This window comes from Pavona decussata, unplaced genomic scaffold (genome assembly GCF_977016875.1).
Source record: "Pavona decussata unplaced genomic scaffold, jaPavDecu1.1 SCAFFOLD_58, whole genome shotgun sequence".
Taxonomy (NCBI): Eukaryota; Metazoa; Cnidaria; class Anthozoa; order Scleractinia; family Agariciidae; genus Pavona; species Pavona decussata.
In genome coordinates, this window is record NW_028145480.1 from 3,973,655 (window position 1) to 3,991,944 (window position 18,290).

Below are 18,290 nucleotides of genomic sequence, written 5' to 3' on the forward strand. Positions count from 1 at the left end.
TGATACTATAACACATTGTAAAAGTAGAGCTTAATCTACAGAGGCAGGAAAAATTTTAAGAGGGATGTCCATGGTGACAGGATTAAGTGAAAGAAATACAATTTTTTTCTCCCGCAGAAAAAGACATTCAGAGGACAAAACCGGCCACTGAAATAAAAAGTGTGGAAAGCATGAGTCAGTCTAATTCCTCCCCCCTCCAACCCAACTATATTCCCACACACGCCTTTGCTGTCTGCGTGCACCAAAATGGTAAGCAGCCGAAATTACTGCGTTATGCATGAACAAGAAATTCACCAGCAAATTGAAAACTTGCAAGCGGCTTTTGAGCGAAATTATTCTTGAAAACTTTCTCTGTGTTAACAGTATTGTACTTAGTCCTCATGCTCTTTGACCAGCGGTTGGTCACCAGGATTCCCCAGAGTCTCTCCTGGTGACCAACCGCTGGCCAAAGAGCCTGAGGACTCTGGGTACGAGACTCTTGAGACAAAAGTACTGACTCGTCTTTAAATAGACAATTTTCTTTTAAGTGCAAACCACAAGAGAACAGGTGAAAAGCAGATCTTGACAAGGAAGAGCTGTTGAAATCCAGAAAGAAAACTTTTTGCAAGCACGCATTTTTTCAAAGATGCGTAAGCAATAATAATTCTAAAAAACATTTAAAAAATACATAACATTGTTATGGCATATTTTCCCAAATTGAAGCTTTTTTAAAAAAAGCGTGGTTACCGCTAATTTTCTTCCTAGATCCAAATAGCCCTTGCTAAGACCTGTCTTTAAATTTCTCGCATAGTCAGATCTTAACTCGTGCAAAACACCTTAATTGAAGTAGTTGGCACCGTCCTTAGGAAACCCGAATTTCTTGGATCATACATCCCGAGATGAGCGGAACGTACACAGCAGTTTCGACAAAGCGTAAAAGCGTACGCGACAATGCCGAAAGGTAGTCTTGGAAATACCCAATAAATTTCGATAAAAGCTCAGAATCCATAATGTCTCGACGGTACAGACTTGAGATGGCGGGCAATATGGATTCTGAACTTTTATCGAAATTTATTAGGCATTTCCCAGACTAGCTTTCTGTGTTGTCGCGTACGCTTTTACACTTTTTTTGGACAACATTTGTCGAAACAGCTGTATACGTAGTAACAAAAAGACGCACATCCCTTAAACACACCAGATAAGAAAAAAAGAAGAGTTACTTAAATATGCCTATTTTGCAGCTCAGAAAGAAGATAATTTTTGCTGATTGAAAGGATTATGACACATATCAGTGTAGCAGCCAATATTTGGAATTGGCTTACGGATATAATATAGTACTGATATTGAAGAGTGGGGTTAAAATCAATGGACTTAATTGAGGCTCAGTCACGTGCTCATTTAAACATATATTGGGGCGATTTGCTACGCTAAATTGCATTCTATAATGAATAAATATAGATTCTTTCGGTAATTAAAGGGGCATTGTCTCGGCGATTTTACTGTATTTGTGTGGCAACTGCTAAAATATTTGACAAAGAACCTGTTTTCTAACACGAGATTGTTCTTAGAACACCAAGGAGAAAATATCAAGGGGTCTCTTAGAGGAAGAACAAACCATTCTCAGTCTTCACAGGAAGAACTTGAATAAATTAACCAATTTTTTCAAGTTGCAATCCGTCTCCATCCTAGCCGATCAGCAGCCAAACATAATTAATACTAGTTTCTAAGCACTAGTAGGGATATTGTTAACAAAATTGGACCATTATTTAGCTATTCCATGGATTCAAATATGCTTTTTGGCTAGTCAGTGACACAAAACGTACGCGACACTGTGTTGGCCCGATTTGGAGGTTATAAACGAGCAAATGCCGTTTAAGTCGTCGATTATCACATTCTCTGGCAGCAAATTAAAACCTTCATTCGTGAGGTGATTCACTTGTGCGTTACGTTGTTGGATGAAATTTATATTAGTTAATCATTAATTAAGTATTCCTTATAAATAAGGCATTACTTAGTCTCGCCAGAGCAGTTTGTTTTCAACATTTTGCAAAACATTTTGGAATTTTTTTTCAGGTTGGGAGTGAGTGGCATCAGATACTAAACATCACATTTGTTTCAAAACTCCACCTGCTTCTCAATTTTCCGCCACTTTACATGTCCACTGTATTTCTTTGTTGGCCACTGACAAAAGAATGTCTCATTTTCATAAGTCATTAGTGACTATAGCTTAAAGAGCACTTGAGCCAATTAGCAGCTCTTTAATATTTGCCACCTTGTCTTGCTCACAACCCCCGAGTGACGTATGCTTTTTAGCCAGCTTTGTCTTCGGTTAAACCAATCACAATGGTTCCAGTGAAGTTCTCGTGTGAATCTTCTGAAATAGAGTTTATTTGGCTGGGATGTTTTGTTGATAGGTTGCACTGGAACGTAAATTGAACGGCATCTCGCCGGAATACTTTTTCGAAAATGCCTTTGTGCAGGCGACGCAGCAGATCAGAGATGTCTCTGCACCTTCAACGAGATTTTCAGCAAGACAACGATTCCTTTGATAAACAAAGCAGAGATGAATTAGAAGTCTGTAAGCGAGCGTCAAGCAAGTCTGATCCCCCTAAAATTTACGTGGAAAACAAACCTTTAACGGACATCGACGATTTTGAAGGTCTGCCGAGAATCCACCGTGCGGTGTCCGACGGAAATTTGGATCTACTCAAAGAGCTGGTGGAGAGCGGAACAGAAGACGTAAATACGACTGATCCTAAAGGCTGGCCCCCGTTGTACACCGCTATCAAGCAAGGAAAGCTGGATTGTGCTGCGTACTTGATTAAGAAAGGAGCGAAGGATTTTTACGATAGGCAGCACGAAGAGTACCAGCAAAGGTTGGCAGTTTCAAATCGGAAGACAAGACATAACACCGTGTCATAGCAAATTTGCAGCGTCTTACTTTATTGAAAGATACAAACTGATTCACTCTTACCGTGGTGGAATCGAGAATTAATTTGTGTTGACAAAGCTAGCGGCCGCCTGGCGATGGAGTCGTGAAGGAAACCATAAAAAACCATCGCTTTGACATATGAAATGTTACAAATGTTCAGTGGTCAGTGCTCAATTCTGTCTACATCAGCGTACCGTAGTGGAAATCGGCGGTGTTGTCTGGGGTAGCGCCATACGTTGTTTTTTATTCAAACGACGTTATTAAGTTCTTTGGCGGTTAATCTGGCGCAAAATTTGCCATGTTTGTTCTTTTCACGTGTTTTGTGTTCTGGCCAAAGTTATTATAACAAAAACATAAGTGGCGAAATCTCGTCCAGTCACTTCCATGCGTGCGCTTGTCTTTGCTGCCAAGATGCAAAGACGGATTGCATTTAGCAGGTTGTTGTCACTTTACAGAATTCACTAACATGCTAATCTAACAAAATAGTTGCTGTGAATTTTCTTGCAGTTTTGTTGTTTACACAACTGATTCATCAGTTAAAACTCGGGGTAATCTTGTAACATCTTCCTTGCTCTATTTCAAACTGGCATGGAACTTGATTTGTGAACGATGTAATTTTGAAATCGCTCGACTTTTGCCTACATTTATGTGTTACATCTCTTAAATGAATGCATCTATTAACATTTTATTTTTATTAAAAATCAGTGAGTTGGGTCGACGCTAAGGATTAGCGTTTTCTGTAAAGAAGCGAAGACTCCAAACCATTATGTGAGGCCATTGTTAGCCAAGTGATGGATATCGCAGTTTCAAGACTGTCCTTTTTTGCGGTTTGAGGTTATTGCTTTCATTATCTGCTTTCAAATGTAAATATAATAACTTTCGTATGCAAATAAAACTACACGTCCAAAACAAAATATCGCCTCTTCTATAGAACTCCATTGTTTGCTAAGCTACGTAAGCCTTTAAACCTTTTTTGCAAATCAACTAATTAAGGCACCCTCAAATGACAAACACAGTAAGCTTGACAAGACACAATACAGTGTTTTAAGCTTTTAAACTGCAGGCAGATAGGCCTGAAAAGTGTCTCCGCGAAAAATGACTGCTCGCTTGATGTGTAATGGCAGACGGGGATAGCCAAAGAAAGGATAACGGACGATAGGAAACTTACTATTATTTCTCCAGGCGTTTTAGTTGTTTCAGCCTGTAAGACAAACTTTGGATGCTGGTTCTTATTGACGTCCTATTCATAGTGGTCTTTATTCTTTAATACGGTGAGACTCGGATCGATTTTCTAAAAACTGACTTGAAACTTAAGAGCATCTTATGGGGGTTTTTATGCTCAATCACGCGCGCGAACGTTTCAAGCAAATGGACTACCGTGTCAGTTTGCACCCTAATTCCACACACGGCGGAAACTCGGGTAGACTAAACTGATGATGATGGCAATCGAAGGGCAAAATGTTGGACGAACAAGTCGTATCGGACGGACTTAATGCGAAAATGAACGGGCGCGATTTTGAGATTCCGTGGTTAAAAAAAAATCGTGTCCTTCTCTTTCTCACCCTAAAAGGTTTCCTGTCCTTTAAGGCTAATTTATACAAGTGGGCAAATTTGGCACAATTTAACAAAGAAATTGAGTAAGCGGGCGAAAATTGGCCCAATTTATAAAAAGCCTTTGGCGGTGCTTTAGATCAGGCCGCTTTGCCCCATGCTACATCGACAAAATTGTAACATGTAAATTAGCTCATGCCGGACTCAGAACCAACTAATCAGTACTAGCCTTTAGATGACTCGCTCGTCCAAGAAACTGTTCGTCCGCTGTCGATCTGCAAATACAGGTTTTCAAAACATTGGGGGCACGTTGGAGTTTTTCCACCGTGTGTTCTATGGGAAAGGCTGTGCGCGGCGTTTAACAAGGAGTTACGGTTTGTACACATGGCTGGAAGTCGCTTCCTCGAGTAAACCATATTTATACGCTGTAAGTGCAGATTTTTATATTCTTGATCAAATGGAATATCATAAGGATAAATCAAGTGTGAGTTTCTGAACGTTTCTGCACTAGATCTTGATTGTGTATGTTGTTGTCCGCTAAGCTGGACGTTCAAGACAGTTTTCCAGTGACCATGATCACATTGTCGGCAATCCGCATTGGCAAAGTTATGTTCTCTAGCTTTATATTGTACTCTTTTCGTGCTCTTATCACAATGCTGGCCTAGCTAGCCCCAGCTACCAATCTCATTTTTGTTACTACTTGCGTAAAATTAAGTCTGAGATGCTTTACTATTCGTCATTCGCGTCACAATTTTCTTCGCACCGCTTGCCACTTTCTGAAGGAACGGGCGCGTGATCAGGCGTACAGGGGGCAGGGCTCCTCGTTGGCTTCGAATAGATCATTTCCGAGTTGCTGTGAACCTCAATATGAAAACGAGGCTATGTGCAAAGTTTCCGTTAAGAAAATTGGTTTTCATTAGTATGCAAAGAAAACTAATTTTCTTATGAAAAGTTTTGCACTTAGCCTCGCTTTGGTAGTGAGGTTCACAGCAACTCGGAAATGGCCTAAGTTAAAGGCGAAACCACTCCATTTTGTGAAATAATCAGTAATGGAAAAACAATATTTCGACATTATAAATTTGTATAAGCTAAAGAGTACTTAAAATATATCGGCTTTGTACGAGGGTATGCTCAGTGAGCTTCTGTAATTTATTGAATGCATCTATACATCGCTGATCTTTGGTGTTATGAGAGTTCAAACGTTAAAGTTGGCAATTGCTTTTGGGTCAGTTTTGTCTGGATTTTTTCTAATCGTAACGGATATTTGTTTATTTCGTGGGCATAAATGTTTCCGGGATCACACAACCACTTCAAGACATCCAACAGAGATTCATTAAATCGACTTTCATTTCAAGAGCCATTAATGGGTTCTCATGCAGCCTGACTACGAGGAGAATGTCATTAACTCATGATAAGATGCCAAGAGGATTATTAAATATCGATGGGAAAACAACTGTATCATGCGACCATGACCATTGAAACGCTTTGCAATTTCCCAGTTTTTCCGAATGCCCCAGATCAGCGACAAGTAATATCTCGAACAGAAATTACAGCGCCAAAAGATGCAGGCACTGATGGCCATCGATTGTTTGGTTTCGTGCTTCCAAATTCAACTGGCGAATATCAATTTGCTGAAATTTGGCTTAGCTTGAGCAAGAACTGGAGAGCAGCAAAAATGATCGCCTTCGATGTAAAATCTACCAATGCTTCTGAAACACAGGTTTCATCAGGAATTCATATCAAAGCCAAAGTGAAATATTGTATAGAGATCAGTACGGCACGTTAGGGGCCATGATAAATCTGAAAACTTGAAAGTATAGGATCTGGCCCTGTGAAACTGGAGGGGAGAATTGGCTATCCACAATGACTTAAACTGCAGTGAGGCTTGCAGAGATTTTTCTCATCTTCATACCGTTTCTGCTTTTCAACTCGTGTCTGCGAGTTTGGTGCATCATATAATTTCCATTCTTTTCCGTTATAGCATGGATTAGACCAAAATAGGTAGTGAAATAAGGCTTCAAGGTGAATGTTTTTTCATGAATTTATCCAATTAATGTTAGAAACCTGGTATCACTGTCTAACAGGTGTGCTATCTAAAAGACGCCATTGTCACCAGGAATTAATGAACGCATGCAGTCTTACCTTTAATCTTATGTTAGTATTATTCTAAATTATTTCGTCTTGGTAACAAAATTAGGGGAATAAAATAACAGAAATTACATTGAGGTTCAGAGAGGAATTAATAATTAATATCGAAATTGGTCTATTTTCGTTGGATGGGCTGCGACCCTGCAAAATCCTTTGTTTTAATGCTCACACTACAAATAAATATCTCAACAGGAACGTTTCTATTGGTTCAGTTGCTCCAACGAAGGGTTAAAATGTATTGTGGATTGCACACGGTTAAGGCCAAAAATGTTAAAAAACATATAACGAAAAAGTTTGCCAGGCTTCATAACCATAAAAAGTTATTAACTATGGTTTTCCCAATTGGTTTATGTGTCACCACATTCCTCTTTTATCGTGTTTATAATGATAAACCCACGGAGACCGTTTTCGCTCTATTTCCAATCCCCCTTTGACAGCACTGTCGATTAAATCCCAGTCCTCACCTCCCCACGACTCCTTATTCATAAAGGCCTTTGAAAATCCTCCGAAGTTTTGCCAATCCTGTTTGTACATTGCTATTGTTCCATAACTCATGTGATACCACATGCCTCTGGGTATAGCGCTGCTCCCGCCACAATGGAGGAAAATGATTTGAGGGCCGTACACCGTCTTTCCATTTGAACAGTGCTATAATGAAATTGAAAGTGAAAAACTTAACATTTAAGAATTGCAATATGTCAGCAACTGAAAATCTTATGTAGACCGAGCTTTGTTTGTCCCTCTGGGCTGGGGGAACGATACGACAATGGATCTTGGAGGATAACTATTACATCTAAACATTTTCCTTTGAAGTACTCAACAGGAAATGATAATGTCGCATGACTTAGGCCGATTAGCTCAAGATGAGATCTCCGTGGAAAAAAGTCTTGTAGCCGCTATGTTGGATTTCCTGATTCTCCCAAAGCTTTTTGAATAAATTCAAAAAAATTATAAAAAATATATTACCGAAAACAATCAAAGAAGAGCAAAATGAATTATACTTAAATCAGGATAATCTAAAACTATTTATATATTAAGCTGAATTCTGTACGCATTTTCATTGGTTCTTACTTATGGTCTATTGAAGGACAGACGCATACACGACGTCACCATTCTTTATTATATAAAACAAATAGATTCCATGTTGCCCGTTCTGTAGCACGTGATGGATCTAGCGAGCACTGAAGCCGCGAGCCGCGAGTTTACTTTTCTAATTTGCATAATTTTACCGTCACTTTGCGTTACTGATCTGAGGAAAAAAGTACGACTGCTCGCAGTCTAAAACTATAAAAACCTACCTGACAAAAACTGGTTCACATGCATAGTTACATTAAATCTCGTAAATATTGACCTCTCACCACACCCAATTGCTCCCAGATCGAACTGTAATAACGTAATCGCAACAAGCTGTAGTCAGTTGAAAGCCCGCCAGGGCACAATTCGCCCCCTTTCCAGCTTCTCGTTCCTATGGTTAATCACGTCAGTAGTTATATTACGAGAGGGTTAACTAGACTCCCTCCCTTTGCTAGAAAATTGCAACATTCCCCCCCTCTCTTACACCTACCTTGCGTACATCATTGATAAACTGACTTCCAATGTCGAGATGCATATCTATTGTTACAACAATGGCGTTAGGATTCTTTATCGATTCTATGGCTTCACTAAAAGAAACTGTACGAGAATACTTCCCAGGCTTTCTGATGTAATGGTAATTTTTGAGGCTGCTTCTTTGGAATGCCTGTTCTAAATCGATATCTGGGCTGTCAAAATCGTAGATAACTGCGTGCACATGCTCATCTTGCGTTTCCTCGACGATCCTTTCCATATTTTTGATAAAATGGTGAACCCATCGACGCAGGTTTTTGGCCGTTAGGATCATATAGACGTCCGCTGTCCTGTTCCATTGCAGGCCTTTGGGATAACACAGTGGAACGTTCTTGCCATTTGGTTGAAACACATATTCCGCTAAGATGTATCTCTTGCCATCAGTGCGATCTTTAACAATAAGTTCAAGAAGGTATCTTAATCCTTTCTGAGGATCTTCTTTCTTCTCGACACGCTGTATGGACTGGAGTTTGTATTTCCTGCAAAGAAATGATTTATTTTGTTAATTGGTTCTTCATCCTAATTGTTATAGAGAATTTAATTTCTTCTGTTGTTCTTTAAGGGACTTACAGCGTGGTGCATGCTTAGTAAAGCCCGGTTGGGACTAGTTTGCATAGAACTCCTCGCGGGAATTTTAGTTTTCCGCCATTGCAAAAGCTTTCAAAAAACTCGCAACAAACAGCTTCTGTAATTACTAAAGAACGTTTGGAAATAAAAAAAATCAGCTAACTTCCGAAAGATGAAAGTGATTCAAAAAGATAAAAACAGTTTCCTGAACTCTCCAACGGTATAATTTGAAAAAGTTGGGCCAACGATTTTAAATTGCTTCTCAACAACGCCCACATGCGCCTGGGGTGATATAGTCCCTTTAAGGTCAGTATAAACCGTTGTTATTCGTCTAAAAGTATTCCGTGCTTTATAAGCATATATAATAGTTGCACTGACCCGCCTGTCTTTTTCCTTTCTACGTACAAATACATCTTATAATGCAGCAGTTTGGTTCAACTGCTCTCCGATGATTTGGTTTTAGATGTAGTTTAAGGACGGTGCCTTCTATAGTTACTGCGCATACGTTCTGCGCATCTCGAGATACTCGGGTTTCCTATGGGTGGTGCCTGCTAATACAGGAAAATTTTTTCGCTGTTAAAAACTATACGGAGATAACAGGACGTAGTATGTGCTCTTGGTATCCCAAACGAAAATTGGGGAAAACCATGCATTTTTCAGAGATAATTAAACTTCAATTTACAAAAAAACCCCATACATTGCTTTATATTTTGGCACTTTTTAGAAATATTGTTGCTTAATTATCTCTGAAAAATGCGTGGTCACCCCCAATTTTCTTTTTGGATTCAAATAGGCCTTGCTAAGATCTGCTTTTTCCGCATAGTCATAAATCGCACAAAAATACTTCTGCATTAGTAGGCACCGTCCTTAACTAGGTGGCGATAACAATGAAGCTCGAGATGTTTGTTATTATTATGCTCCCAACCCATGAACCTAGAAACGGCAACACATTATGTGGGAAAAAGGGATAGGGGGATGAAGTACTCGAATTGCTCTATAAATGTTCATACAGGTCGAGTTGCTAAGCAACGAGAGTGTTAAGCCTGTTGTGGGGTCCTTATCCCCAAGCCATTGAGAGGTCCTTATCCTCTCTACGGAATCCAAATCCAGAGAGGTCCTAATCCTCTCTACGGTCCAATCACCAGGCCACTGAGAGGTCCTTATCCTCTCACGGAGTCCTAATTCCCAGACCATTTAGTGGTCCTAATCCTCTTGAAAACTTAGCATGAACTCGTTGTTACCATGGTAAAAAAGCTATCCTGGGGTCCCATTCTACCAAGACAGCTGACCATATGAGTCTATGGGGCAAGGGGCGACCTGTATGGAGCACTTCATCCCAACCCAAACTTGGATTAAAAAAAAAAAATTTGGATAACAAATACCGTGTTGCGGAAAAAACAATCATAACCTGGCAAAGTATAAATTAGGAAATAAATATTATGACAAAATAAGATTCGAAAATGTAAAACAAGGAAATCAAGAATAAGATAGAAAAATAATCAGACAATGTGCCTGAAAGAGGCGGCACTGTGTAAATTAAATAACTGAAACAATGGTAAACTCTAGTCTCAATGGGAAGACAGGCTGCTCAAGTCCAGTCCAGCACTAAGCTAAATATAATCTCAACTTTTGTTACAAAGTCTTTAATGGGCAGACATATTGCATAAGGCCACAGCAGCGCTGGGCTGTATAACTACTAAAAGTCGGAACAAAGGAGTGTGGACATGAATACGAAGCTGGCAACATGTCTGGTACTATATCAAACTAAGCCAGATAAATTCACTACTTGGAATAGAACAAAACTGCTAACGTAAGTGGCAAATATGCTAGCAAGACAAGGGGGTGGGTGGGTCAGTTGTAATTAGTGAAAGAATTGTAAACTCTACACGTGGGAAGGCGAGAGAAGACTATGTTTGATTGACAGCGAAGACTTCCTGTATTGTGATTGGCTTACTTATGACACAGCATGCCAAATGCACGAGGTCGAATTGACCTTTAGAGTAAACACAGTGCTCATTGTCTTGTTAGCACTTTGCGTGACTGATACAGATGGTTTTATGGTTGTCACATTAACTTCAATTTATATTACATATAAATTGACTTCTAAAGCAAAAGGTTGGAGTAACAACGGACTCGGGGCTCGAGGTATCTGAACAACACAATCTCCTAGGTACATTGGCGTTACATGTAAAAAGAATGTTGGGGCAGACTGCTGCCTGTGTTTCGCAACAAAAAACTCAGTTGAAAAGGTGCGTATTACGTGGTATACAACTTTTTGGAGAAAACGTTGTTGGAATCGTTGCATAAATTAGAACTTTATTCTAATTTTGTGATTGTTACCGAGCATCTGGTTGCAGCGAATATTTGAAATGCACAAAGTAGAGACTCTGTGTATGTTCTACTGTTCATAACTGCGTGCTACACCTACTGTGCGCCTGCTTCACAGAGGCTGACAGGCAAGCTGTGCAAAACGTTGCACAGTGTACTATTACGTAGTTTACCTGAAGGCGCGCAAAAGGGATTGCAAGCTCAGCAGAAGAAGAAGAAGAAGAAGAAGAAGAAGAAGAAGAAGAAGAAGAAGAAGAAGAAGAAGAACAACAACAACAACAACAACAACAACAAGATGATGAAGAAGAAGAAGAAGAACAAGAAGAAGAAGCAACAGCAGCAGTAGCAGTAGTAGCAGCAGCAGCAGCAGCAGCAGTAGTAGTAGTAGTAGCAGCCGCAGCAGCAGCAGTAGCAGTAGTAACAGTAGCAGTAGTAGTAGTAGCAGCAGCAGCAGCAGCAGTAGTAGTAGTAGTAGAAGTAGTAGTAGTAGTAGTAGTAGTAGAAGTAGTAGTAGTAGTAGCAGCAGCAGCAGCAGCAGCAGCAGCAGCAGTAGTAGTAGTAGTAGTAGTAGTAGTAGTAGTAGTAGTAGTAGTAGTAGTAGTAGTAGTAGTAGTAGTAGTAGTAGTAGTAGTAGTAGAAGAAAAAGAGTGCTGACTATCCTACTTAGGACTAGACAAGTATGCTAAGTTTTATATACTCATCAGTATTTTAATACTAGGGTTTATCTTAGCCAGTTGTTAACCGGCTCCCTAGAGAAGGTTTTTATTTTTATTTATTTATTCACCACGACATACAATCATAGAAAGTTACAATGAATAATAGACTAGGATCTTACATAAGTTTAGAGTGAATAATAATAGTAAAAAAAGAAGAAGTAAGAAGTGGCGAGGAGACCTCAAGAAACCCCCGGGCTTATACTGAGAGGTCTCCTCGGAGATATGTTAGGACCGTAAGACTAGTGAAGACATTGTATCTGATTTAGATTTTTTAACATTCGCTGGTAAGACTATAAAGACATAACAGAGTCGGACTTTTCATACAATTAACTGAGGAAATCAAGAAGCTTTCTTTTGAAGGTGGATAGACCAGGGGACCATATTTTTGGCCCTCAAAAGAGTATAGTAAATTGCTTGATATTAGTTCGGCAGGTGTGAGGTCGAAAATGAGCTGAGGTTCTAGTATCATAATTATGAATTTGACCACCAGTCGGAAATAAATTTACAGTCAACCCAGGTCACGCATGATCGATATTTTTGAAATTTGAACGGAGTTTTGAAATTTACATGTCAGTTTTGAAAATCGCCAACGAGATTTCAGAGTTCCCGTATAATTTTCCCTAGCTTATTGACGGTATAAAGCTATGAATTTTTCTTTACATTGCAAAATTGAATATTTCAAGAATAACAATTGTTTCCCAAGTATTTTGAATCTTTTTTTCAGTTAATGCGTCTTTTTCGGAACGATTTCCAGAGAAATGTCCAACATTCCATTCACACGTCGGACATTACAAAGAGAAATTCGAATGTTCATTTCATTCTTGGAAATACTGTTCACGCGTGACCTGGGTTGACTGTAAAAGGGGCGAGGGCAGCAAACGTTGGTGATATGAAAACATAAATTTTACAATATAAAGGGAATTCACTTTAAAAATATCTAGGATATTCAATTGTGCAAATAAAGGTGCAGAAGGTGCAAGGTGATTAGATCTCACTAGCATCACGAACCGCACCTGGCCGGTTATTTTCCCATTTCGAATTAAAACACAAGTATAAGGCTGGGCTAGCGGCTTTGTATACCGGCCATTTAAGGTAGAATTTCAGTATTTCCGAACTATAGTTGAGAATACATTTAAGATAAGATGTCAAACTGACTTACCCAGAATAGCTTTTCTCAAGGGCGTCCATATATCTGAAAGCAACTGACCAAGCTTCTTCCTCATTTAAAGGATAGTCTGAAGAAAACTGTACTAAAAAAATTGCTGTACTAAAAAACTGTACTAAAAAAAAAATCTCTGATTTCGTACAATACCGTCCACGATCGGAAGCGGATGGCTGTACGTTTTTCTGGCAAGCTGTTTCACTCCTTGATACCGCCAGAAATCTTTCAAATTCGCTGGATCGAGAAGATAACTGGGTCTGTATTCACAGAATTCTAATGCCTTGTTTACTGCTGTGTGCTCTAAGTAAGGTATCGTCTCTGGTCTCATACGTTTGTTCTCGTAGCCTTTTTGATGCTTCGTTGCACATGGAAGCACCTGTGGCAATTCATCGTCAAATATCTTGTACCTTCCTTTCTCGCTGTCGTTTGTATACACTAGTAAATATTCACTGCCGATAGTTTTGAAGTTAGACTATTGGGGTTGTTTCCACGCAACCTGAAGAAAGTTTTCAGATTTGCCATGAGCACCTAACGCGTACATTATCTCAATGTAATATTTCCCTTTGGCTTTCAAATGGATTCCAGTTGAAATCTGTGTTTCAGAAGCATTGAAATTCCATTTCGTGACAGATTGTGCGTCAAAAGGCCTTATAAAGGCATTCCTCTTTGCCGCTCTCCAGTTCTTGCCCAAGCTAAGCCAAATTTCCGCAAATCCGTTCGATGCCACAGCAAATTGATATTCGCCAGTTGAATTTTTAAAGCACGAAACCAAACAATCGATGGCCATCAGTGCCTGCATCTTTTGGCGCTGTAATTTCTGTTCGAGATATTACTTGTCGCTGATCTGGGGCATTCGGAAAAACTGGGAAATTGCAAAGCGTTTCAATGGTCTTGACGCAGTTGTTTTCCCATATATGCTGGTTTAACCCTCTCGGCAAATCAATATTGTCCTTATCGTAGTCAAGAAAACCCAACGGCTCTTGGAATGAAAGCCACTCTAGCGAGGAAACGATTGTTGTCGGGTCCGGATAACATTTTCGATTGAACAAGCAAACGTTCGTTGCAATAAAAAATATCCAGACAATAAGCGAGCCAACTGCGAATGCGGACTTTATCTGTCGTAGTTTCATAACATAAACGTCAACAATTTCTCTTGAATATATTTAATGAATTTCTCAGGCTGTTCACACATCCCGGCACTTGAGAAATCGAGTCAATTAGGTACGTATACGTTAGAAAATCATTCAGTGTGCCATGTCTATATCTTCCGGCTAATTTTAGCTATAATAACGGGAGAATAAGGAAGGGACGAAAAGCGAGGAAAGTGCAATTTTGCTTTTAGCCTGATTCGATTCAAGTATATTTGCGGTTTCAAAATCTTTGGGATTCATTCGTCACACTCTGATGTAACTGAAATTGTTTAACATCCAATCAGAAGAGAGCCATGTTTCGTGCGAAATTTACTGCTCGTAGTGGCCAATATTCGGGCCTGAATGTGTCCGAATACGGATCGATACATTCGGACTATACGATAGTATCCTAGCCGTCGATAAAACCAGGAACATGAACATCCCAGAACACGAAAAAAACAAAATAATAATAATAATAAAAAATGAATAAATTAGATACACAAAAAATAAAATACAAATAAAGGAAAAAATGAAACGAAAAAAAAACAAAAAACAAAAAACAAAAAAACAAAAAGAGTGTGTGTATATTTATATATTTATATGAAATGGAGTTTTTATTGTATCCGAAAGAAATTCATATAGGAAGAAGTGCGGAGTAGGTGGGACGGTGGGATAAATGGGGTGTTGTGACTGACCACACTGAATGAAGGCGCAAGTACTTTCTCGCCGTTTGCATCACGTGTTTATCGTCCTGTCTGCTCCGCCAGAAATGGATCAGTTCCAGCTCGGCTGACCAAAAACTCAATTTCCTGATATTTGGAGTAGAAGTAAAAGTCGTTCGTGCAGTCTTTTTATCAAAACCCTCCCAGGACTTCCCGCGTCTTCGCCTAGGGCCTGCTTGTACACCTTTGTTGCTCGCTCGGGACTTAACTTCGGGAGCTTGGACCCGTTTCTCGAACGAAAGCCACGAAAACTTCTCTGGCCTTCCATGCAATTTTCAACGGATCTTATCTTGAAAACAAAGCAGGCCTAACAGGAAACTTTGCTCATATGAAAAATAGTTGTAACTCCGGTAGAGAACAGCTTCGTAAACTTCACGGCCGAGTCAGTTCAAGGGCTGGATAACGCTATCCAGCCGATAAATCACTATCCAGTGGATTATAAGTGCACGTGCTAACAAAACAAACTATGCTATCATAAAGTTGTATACCACGTAAAACGCACCTTTTCAACTGAGTTTTTTGTTGCGAAACACCTGCACCAGTCTGCAACAACATTCTTTTTACATGCAACGCCAATGTGCTTCGGAGATTGTGTTGTTCAGATACCTCGAGCTCTCAGTTTGCTGTTACAGTGACTCCAACCTTTTGCTTTAGATGATAACGGACATCTCGAGCTTCATTGTTATCGCCACCTAGTTAAACTACATCTAAACCAAATCATCGGAGAGCAGTTGAACCAAACTGCTGCAGTATAAGATAAACTTGTAAAAAGGTAAAGTTAGGCAAGTCAGGGCAACTATTATATATAATGCTTATAAAGCACGGGATACCTTAAGACCAATAACAACGGTTCACACTGAACTTAAAGGGACTATGTCACCCCAGGCGCATGTGTGCGTTGATGAGAAGCACTTTGAAATCGTTGGCCCAACTTTTCCAAATACCGGTCAGAGAGTTCAGGAAGCTGTTTTCATTTGTTTGAATCGCGTTCATCTTTCGAACGTTAGCTGAATTTTTTATTCACAAACGTTTTAGTAATTACAGAAGCTGTTTGTTGCGATTTCTTTTAAAGCTTTTGCAATGGCGGAAAACTAAAAATCCCGCGAGGAGTCGGTTCTGTGCAAATTAGTCCCAACCGGACTTTACTGAGCATGCGCCGCAGCTGACAGTCCCTTTAAGAACAGCAGAAGAAAATAAATTCTATATAACGATTAGGATGACGAACCAATTAACAAAATAAATCATTTCTTCGCAGGAAATACACACTCCAGTCCATACAGCGTGTCGAGAAGAAAGAAGATCCTCAGAAAGGATTAAGATACCTTCTTGAACTTGTTGTTAAAGATCGCACTGATGGCAAGAGATACATCTTAGCGGAATATGTATTTCTACCAAATGGCAAGAACGTTCCACTGTGTTATCCCATAGGCCTGCAGTGGAACAGGACAGCAGATGTCTATCTGATCCTAACGGCCAAAAACCTGGGTCGATGGGTTCCCCATTTTATCAAAAATATGGAAAGGATCGTCAAGGAAACGTAAGATGAGCATGTGCACGCGGTTATCTACGATTTTGACAGCCCAGATATCGATTTAGAGCAGGCATTCCAAAGAAGCAGCCTAAAAAATTACCATTATATCACAAAGCCTGAGAGGTATTCTCGTACAGTTTCGTTCAGTGAAGCCATAGAATCGACCAAGAACCCGAACGCCATCGTTGTAACAATAGATCTGCATCTCGTAATTTTTTTTGCCTTGTCCAGCCTCGACTAGCTTTGTGGCTATTTGCGGGACAAGCCCTTTATATAATCTGAATCTGTAAATAAATTGTTGTTGTTGTTGTATCTCGACATTGGAAGTCAGTTTGTTAATGATGTACGCAAGGTAGGCATAAGAAGGGACGAAGGGAATATGGCAATTTTCTAGGAAGGGAGGGAGTCTAGTTAGCCCTCTCGTAATATAACTGCTGACGTGATTAGCCGTAGTACCGTCAGAAGCCTGAGATGGGGCGAATTCTGCCCTCGCGGGCTTTGAAACTTCGTGACATTCCTTTTCAACACAAGGAGACACCACTAAAATTTGTGACTTTGCCTCCATACAAATCGATGTTGGTTGGTTGCTTCTTGTTGCAATTACGTTATTACAGTTCGATCTGGGAACAATTGGGTGTGAAAAGTCAATATTTACGAGATTTAATGTAATATAATCATGCATGTGAACCAGTTTTTGTTCGGTGGGTTTTTATATTTTTAGACTGCGAGCAGTCGTACTTTTTCCCCCAGATCACGCACTCAAAAGTGACTGTAAAATTATGCAAATTAGATCCATCACGTGCTACAGACTGGTCGGGGTCTAATATAGTTTTAGATTATTCTGATTTCAACTATAATTCATTTTACTCTTCTTTGATTGGTTTCGATAACATTTTTTTCATTTCATTGAATTTATTAAAAAGCTTTGGGAGAATCAGGAAATCCAAACTAACGGCTACAATACTGGTTTCCATGTGGAGATCCCATCTTGAGCTTATCGGCCTGAGTCATGTGACATTATCATTTCCTGTTGAGTACTTCGAAGGAAAATGTTTCCAACAAGGATGTAATATTTATCCTCCAAGATCCATTGTCATATCGTTCACCCAGCCCAGAGCAGGGTCAAGCCAAGCTCGGTCTACACGATAAGATTTTCAGTTGCTGACATATTGCAATTCTTAAATGTTAAGTTTCTCACTTTCAATTTCATTGTAGCACTGTTCAAATGGAAAGACGGTGTACGGCCCTCAAATCATTTTCCTCCATTGTGGCGGGAGCAGCGCTATACCCAGAGGCATGTGGTATCACATGAGTTATGGAACAATAGCAGTGTACAAACAGGATTGGCAAAACTTCGGAGGATTTTCAAAGGTGTGTATAAATAAGGAATCGTGGGGAGGCGAGGACTGGAATTTAATCGACAGCGCTGTGGAAATAGAGCAAAAACGGTCTCCGTGGATTTATCACTATAAACACGATAAAAGAGGAATGTGGTGACACTTAAACCAATTGGAAAAATCATAGTTAATAAATTTTAATGGTTATGAAGCCTGACAAACTTTTTTGTCATATGTTTTTGCTAACCGACATTTTTGGCCTTAACCGTGCCCAAACCACAATAGATCTTAACATGTGTTGGACCAACTGTGATCAATAGAAACGTTCCTATTAAGATATTCATTTCTATTGCTAGATCTTTCTGATTTCGCTTTACGAGAACGAACAGTAGACAATTTTATGTAATTTAATTTAATTTCTCGAGCATGATATAATGGCTCATATACCAAGGCCGCTAAGCCAATCAAATCCCCGGAATTGCATTATACAATGTGTTGTTTACGTCATTCGCACGCGCCATATACTGATAGAAAGCTGGATGGATAGATAATGCTGGATGTATTTCAACGCTCTTACCAGAA

At 39.6% G+C, this 18,290-nt stretch overlaps 2 pseudogenes across 1 annotated transcript; one reads left to right on the forward strand and one right to left on the reverse strand.

The window, feature by feature from the left end:
• Positions 1-5,649: 5,649 nt before the first annotated feature.
• Positions 5,650-17,868, forward strand: LOC146479761 (beta-1,4-N-acetylgalactosaminyltransferase 3-like; annotated as a pseudogene).
• On the reverse strand, positions 6,600-14,118 carry LOC146479762 (uncharacterized; annotated as a pseudogene). Its single transcript, XR_014864896.1, has 4 exons — positions 13,113-14,118; positions 12,986-13,077; positions 8,175-8,694; positions 6,600-7,258 (listed from the first exon to the last, which is right to left on the reverse strand). The product of XR_014864896.1 is annotated as an uncharacterized LOC146479762 (transcript).
• Positions 17,869-18,290: the final 422 nt, after the last annotated feature.